General features: G+C 34.8%; 1 long non-coding RNA gene across 1 annotated transcript; it reads right to left on the bottom strand.

The window, feature by feature from the left end:
* On the bottom strand, positions 1 to 2,321 carry LOC121220257 (uncharacterized). Its single transcript, XR_005917472.1, has 5 exons — positions 2,255 to 2,321; positions 991 to 1,054; positions 758 to 918; positions 546 to 682; positions 1 to 246 (listed from the first exon to the last, which is right to left on the bottom strand). It is a non-coding gene; the product is annotated as an uncharacterized lncRNA (long non-coding RNA).
* Positions 2,322 to 7,504: the final 5,183 nt, after the last annotated feature.

Below are 7,504 nucleotides of genomic sequence, written 5' to 3'. Positions count from 1 at the left end.
TCCACTAATTTGCATTGAAACTTACAAGATTAGCTTGTACAACTTGCATTGCTGACTTTTCAGTCAATCACTATCAAAATATTTTCCTACTTAGTTCAACATGAACTAGATTACAAAACAATCAAAATGGAACTAAAAAACAGCAAGTGGATTGGCAGCTTCAAACTTCAGTTGCTGCACACCATGGCACCACTTCTTGCTGCTATTCCTGGAGTATGACCACCTTTGTATGTCGTGCATGGCCACCTTTTGCATGGGAACTAAACTTAACAGATTGCAAAAATATAAACTCAAAGCAAATAAACCATTTGAACATTTAAGTTTGTTTAAGTCAAAAAGTAACAAAAACCAGCAGCTTGGAAATCAGTTGGTTAAATAGCAGCAAGGAAATTAGGTAACTATTGCTGAAAAACAATTTCTCTTGTATGGCAAAGGCATTGCCAGTTTCTCAGTAACCTTGTTGACTTCAGTGATTTTCAGTTACAAGATTAGAGGTAATTAAACATATTAGACAACAAGTTTCGATGCAGAAGGTTGAGACAAACCTCAGACTCAAGGCTCTGTCGTATTTTCCTAGTAGGAGTACGCATTGTGACAAACTCCTCAGTTGATGGAGGATGAATACCTAGCGTGGCATTAAATCTGCTTTTGTCAGCCCAGCTTTTATAGCAACTGCAAATCCCTGGCAAACAACTCCACATCAGAGAAAACTGCAGAACTTGAAATGGAAAGCACTAATTTAGGTAAAGGCTTGAACCTGCAGAATTTCGGCGGAATCTTCTCCACACATGTGCAGACCAAGAACTTTGTTTGTCTTTGCACAGGCTATAAGTTTCATGAAAACCCAATCAGGAAGCCCAGATAGTGTGGCCTGAAGTTTGCAGTGTAGACATCAATATCACCCTATTCTTTTATAGCCTGCAAAACCGTTGAATTTTAAGCAAAATAAACCAATTTCAGCTGTTACTAATGTACCAAACAGTTCCTCACCAGTTCTTCAGTAAGACCAACTTGTCCAATTGGTGGCAGGGAAAAAACGGCAGAGGGTACAGCCCTACTCAAAGTGCATGCGAAGAAAAGTCAAAAGGCAATTGAATGCGAACTAAATCCATTTCTTTCTATCCCAGAATCACCAAAAAATTTGAATATGATACTATATTCTGTGGGACCAAGGTCATAATCTAGGGACATTAATGACACTTGACAACAAGCAAAATTGGAATCTAGCTTCCATCAACTATATCTCTACCAGGGTAAATTCCAAGGCACATTAGATGAGTACCACATGTCTTGTTATAACCAACTTAGACTATACTGTTTATTGTTTTCCTTTCTCATTTGTCTTGTGAGTTCTTTAGAAATTTTGTCCAACCAAATATTTGATCCTTTTAAGCACCCCAGTCCACCCCCCTCCGTCCCCTTTCATCATCAAATCGCCAAATAAATCGAAAAACAACCTCAGCCACCCCTACATAAAATCAAATAAATCTAAATAGAGGTACAAAAAAGTACAGAACTCTGGAGTGGGAACACAGGGTTACCATCATGATTGTGCAGAGTGAAAGGCCTAGGAAAGATTTTTTTTCTTCTTTTTGGAAAAAATGAAAAAATAGGGATAGTGGAAAAAGAAGCCTGGCATTTGCGTGATCAACAAGAGAGATAAGGAAGACAGACACCTGGAATGAAGTTCTGTTGGAATAGAAGTAAAACTAAACCAAAATAATAAAAGAGGACATATAATCTAAACCTTAGAAATTGTAATATGTTACATGTAAAGTATCTAAGGTTACAGTGGAAATAGCTAGACGGTAGCCTGAAACTAGACATGACTTTCCCGAGCGGAAGTGCAAGCAACCGCCTCAACTGGTACTTAGAGGCAAAAGAGAACTATTTGCCCTTTCTAATTTTAAAACAATCATATCTTTCACATTTAAAATTCGTTTTACAATCTGATTTCAATCACATCCTTATACAGTCCTCTAATATTCATATTTACAAAAATTTCATGCTAATTTTAAATTATTTTTATTTTAGTTTCTATAATCAAAACTAACAAATTTCACATTACAAATTAGTCCCTAATCACATCTAAACTTACAACCAAACCGTTTAACACCAAAAGCTTCAAAAATCATCAATAAAAACATTTCAAAACTTTAACAATTTTACAATCTAATCCCCATATTAGCTAAATCAAGCTACAACGATATCAAAAACATAAAATTTACGAAAAATGAGTTTTGAAATCACTTACATGCAAAGATGAGACCTTGGCCAATTTTTTTCTATCTATAACAATGGTGGAATCGGTGGAGAAGAGGATAGAAAGATGAAGAAAAATGGTCACTTACTTTGCTTTTATGTTTTAATATATTTTAACTATAATTTAACATAATTATAACATATAATTTAATAATTTAACAAGCACCAACCCTTCATGTCAAAGCATTAGGGTCTAATTGTCACATAAACCCTTAAAAAATTTCTAATCAAGCATTTTAACTAATAGAAATCAATAACGATTAAGTTTTATAATTTTTACGATTTAATCATTATAACTTAATTACTCGATCATCGAAAAAAAGATTCTAAAACTACCGTTTTCGACACCACTAAAAACGGGCTGTTACAAGTTGACTAAGTTTTTGCTTTTTCTTTTGCGCGATTAAATTAAAAGGGGTACAAATATGCCCCAAAGAAAGGTAAAACCAACTTGATCCCAACCGACACCAACATCATCATCAAAACAAGACTAAAGAAAATTCATATCTAAAGAGACTGAATTTTTTTTTCTTACGCTTCGTGGACAACCATTTAACAATAACTACGATTTTGACCCTACCTTTTTGTTCGACAGTGAAGTTTTGGATGGATTTCATGGTTGGCAAGACTTTTGTCCCTCGCCTAAGGCTCCTATAGTTATACCTGTGGTTCTAGAGTTTTACTCGAATTTGAAAGTGGCTGAAAGCTACTAGGTGTATATTAGGAACCGGGTCGTAGACATCCCCTGCGGAAATTTGTGCATATTATGACGTCCCATTCTATGGAAACGATGACATCGAATTTCTTGACTTACTAAGTCACCACGACATAGATATGGATGCCATAATGAGCTACCTAACGGAAGGTAGAGAAGAATAACAACGAGAAATTGTAACAGGATTGCCCCATTCATTTAGTCACGCGTTAATATTCCCGATAGCGAAACTGTGGATGTAAATTATCTGTACCCGTGTTAGCCCAGTGCTTAACGCTAAAGCAGTTAATGATTTTAGAGCTATTTAGTTAACCTCCATTTTGGCAAAGAAAGTGTATATGTTTGGCGACTTGGATTTATCAACATATGTGATGTTATGTGATAGGAGGTGGGGATGGAATTTATTTCCCACATTTGCTTGCGGACCTATGCCGTTGAATATGTGTGAGTATGGATTCCGTCGAATCGTACCATAACCCCCTGATATACATGATAGATGATTCAATGCTCTAGGAATTCCAGAAGCTATAGCAAAAACAAATTCAGGAGTGGGCTCATGGCTATAAAAACGAGGGGGAGGTGTCATGCACGCTTCCAAAAAAGTTTCGCTTATAGAAAATTCTCAATGGCATTCAGAAGCAACTTAAAGAATTGGGGACACACACTATAGCCTGTGAAGCCAACTTTTGCATCTGTTCAAGAAGGAAGTGGAGTGAATGACAAATGACGTAATGAGGATAAAAAGGGGGTATCTTTTCGCAGCCCTAGTGAAGAGGAGTCATGTCACTGAGCAACGCGTTAGTCCTGCAAAAGGTCAGTCGTGAAGGGAAAAGGAAAAGAGAGGGCGAAACCAGAGCCAGACTCCAGAAACCATGATTAGTGCATGTCTTTGATTATTTTTCGTTTCTTTTATTTTTATGTGGCATGTAACTATAAACTACTAAACTTATTTTTTAGGACAGATTTGGACTTGCTTGTTTTAGTTTTTTATTATATTTTTATTATTTGCTTTTGATTTTTTTTTGTGTCTCTATTTTTTTATTTTGTGCAGCCACTCTTTTCGGTGACTACACTACAATATTAAGCTGAAACAAGGAGGTGGACGACTTTAGTCCTTTTTGATGCACCTCAACACTTTTAGGGAAGTCCAATAAGCTCCTTAACTCTTGTTTTGGGTACACATTGGGGATAATGTGTTGTTTAAGTGTGGGGGGATGCACATCATTTTAGTTTTCTTTGTTCTTGTGTGTTTAATTGCATGTTTTTAACTTTTATGTTATTTTTCAAAAAATTTCAAATATTGCCAAAAATATTTTTATTTTTGTTTCTTTGATTTTCTTGTGTTTGCATGGTGCTTGGCTTATAATTAGACAATAGGTCACTAGTTGTAGATTTTGAGTAAGTGTTTTGGACTATCGAGCATGTAAATTTTGATTGATATTAGATAATTTGGTATTCTTAGAAATAGACTAATTAGTTCAATAAGTTAATTTGCTTAATAGACTGGAGACAAACACTTGTAATGAAAAACGTGTAAATTGTGTCATAGAATAAATGGATTGTGTGGATACTTGTAGATAAATAAAGCTTGAATTGACTATTGTTCATTCAAATAAATGTATGCATGATAGGACGCATGTTTTGTGAAATGTTTCATGAAGGACCTAAGGCATTTTTTACGTAGCCTAGAGCCCAAAAGACTTACCTTTATGCTATTGATCATTAGTTCCCATAATTTGAGCCTCGAATAATCCTTTCTTGATGAGCCTCATGTTTGAAGCCTTGAGACTAAACAAGTTGAAAACTTGAACCTTCTTTGTCCCTGGCACTAAAAAAAAGGCACTATATAATGGGCATCGAACCATGGACATTGAGGGGTTAGGTAAAGACATTATGGTGGCTTCATGTGGCTTGGTAGAAAAACAAGAGATTGTAAGTAACAGCCCGTTTTCAGTGAAATCAGAACAGTGGTTTCGGGAGCACAAATCCGAAGTCGAAAGAAAATTTATTTTAATATTATTTTATGATATATAGTATGATAGAAATAACGTATGAAAATTTTGTTAAGAAATTTTACCAATTACATGTCGTATTTGATGAAAAGGACCAAATTGCACAAAGTGCAAAAGTTCAATTCTAGTAGCTAAAGGTATCAAATAGCTATGGAATTCAAAATTGGAGATCCTTATATGGAAAATAGACCATTTTAAGTATTTAGTAGATAAGGATGATTATTCATCATTGGAATTTAGTAAATTATTAAGGTTAATTTTGGAAAGTTAATAAAATAAAGATGATAAAGGAATTAAATAACCTATTTTCATCATCTTTTCATCAAAAACACATGGGAACCCTAGCTATGAAATTTGAGTTCAAGCAAGCTTTTTTTTTAATTAGGTATGTATTCTTGTCCCATTTTTAATGATTTTTATGTTTCCGAGATCGTAATAGCTTAATCTAGATATCTTGAGGATTAATTTGCAAAACTATTAAAGTGTTAAGGTTTTTCCATGGATGATTATAGTTGAATTATGAAGTTTTCTGGTAGAAAATGATAGGTTGTTGATAGATAAACAACTTTTGTAAAGAGAATTTTGATGAAATTATAATTTAGGGACTAAATTGAAAAGATGGAAAATTCATGGAAAAATTCTAAATTTTATGAAATGCATGGGCTGTTATTGTTATATATGAAAATTGATTAGGCTTGGAATAAGGATGAAATCGTAATTAATTAAAAGTATAGGGGCAAAATAGTAATTTTGCTAAAGATGTGTATTAGACTGAATTGAATGTGAATATATTAAATTGAGCTAAATTCATTCGTATAGATCCGGATAGACCTAATATGGATTTAGATTGAGGAAAAGAGAAAGTATCGGATTAGTAGCCTACGAATTTACGTACACTTGTCGAGGTAAGTTCGTGTAACTAAATTGCATATTTGTAGTTTTTTTAATTGAATATTATTATGTGTGTGAAATGTGTAATTTCCATTTAAAATACTAATCACATATCCGACAAGTACATAATCTCGTTTGAACCTTGGAAATTCGATGGATATAAATGACATGTCATTGGGGTTCCCGAATTGGTTGTGTCCTGCATGTGTTGCAGACACACCAAAGCTCACAAAGAACGTCCCGTTATTTAGCTTTTATGAGCATCACACTATATGGCTCTAACGAGCTTCCCGATTAATGGCTCTCCTAAGCTTCCCGATATTCGATGGATAGTGTGATTGTTGTTTTCTGTTATTGGGCTGATTAGGCTTATTAGGGTTAGGTTTAGGTTGGGTTTGGGTTTGGGTTGGTGATTTTGGCTGGTTTTGGGGCTCGGGTGTTTGGGTTTTAGGCCTTGGGTCAAAATTGGGCTTGTACATGTGACACACGGCCATGTGACACGACCGTGTGTCCCCAGTATTTTTTATTAATGCAAAATAGAATGTTCACAAGGCCTAGCACACGGGCGTGTGGCTTGGCCGTGTGACCCAAGTCAGAGAGCTCATAAATTTGGACACGAGCTGGGACACGACCGTGTATCCCTATTTCAAATGTCCATACAGCCTAAGGCACGGGTGTGTCTCTTGACTGTGTGAGACACATGGCCTGGCCATACGGGCGTGTGTCCCCTGCACCTTTGAAAAATTTTGATGTTTTTTGAAAAATTTTCTGAGTACTCGATTTAGTCCCAACCTGCTCTAATGTGTATTTTGGGCCTCAAGGGCTCACATAAGGGACAAAATGATTGATTTTAATGGTTTCTGATATAAATGCTATATGAGGTGAAATATATGTTTATTTGATCTGTAAATTTTAGTAATGCTCCATAACCCTATTCCAACGACGAACTTAGGTTAGGGGTGTTACATTGTATGATATGGTATGTATAGATTCTTGCTAAGTAAAAGTAATATGAAAAAGAAAAATATGTATAAGTGAAATAAAAGCAAGGTGATGGTTAAAAGCATTATGAGTGAAAAGGTGCAAAAATCATAAAAAAGAAAGCTCAAATGAAAAATCAAATTGTTTAAACAAAAAACTTTCAGTTCATAATGTGTAATATTTGCTTGCTTATTGTACGTACCGATACCATTTAGTAACTTTTAAAATTTTAGAGAGATAAGGAATGCGAGAGAAGGAGAAATAATGAGGTGAGCTTTACGATTAATTAAGGACGAATGAGGAACAATGGCGTGTGCTTTATTATTTCTAATGCTTGAAACTGTTTTGAGCTACCTTTTTGTTTGAACTCCAAACCGTCGTAAACCTTAGAACGTTACAAGCCTAGAAGACCTTTGAGACCCGAATATTGCATTTGCACAATTCTTTTTACTTATTTTCATTTACTCAGATGAACACATTCAATTCACTTTAAGTGTCTATCATGTATATACATAGTCTATTTTGACGGATAACACAATTGTGCATACATTCATTTGGATTGCCTTTAGAATTTTTAGCCATTTAATTTGTTAAACTATTTTTGCTTGCTTTAAGAATAATCAAGTTAGCTAAATATCAGTCT

This window comes from Gossypium hirsutum, chromosome D08 (assembly GCF_007990345.1).
Source record: "Gossypium hirsutum isolate 1008001.06 chromosome D08, Gossypium_hirsutum_v2.1, whole genome shotgun sequence".
NCBI classification, from domain to species: Eukaryota; Viridiplantae; Streptophyta; class Magnoliopsida; order Malvales; family Malvaceae; genus Gossypium; species Gossypium hirsutum.
Note: the sequence above shows the minus strand (reverse complement) of the source record. Positions and strands in the feature narration are given on the sequence as shown.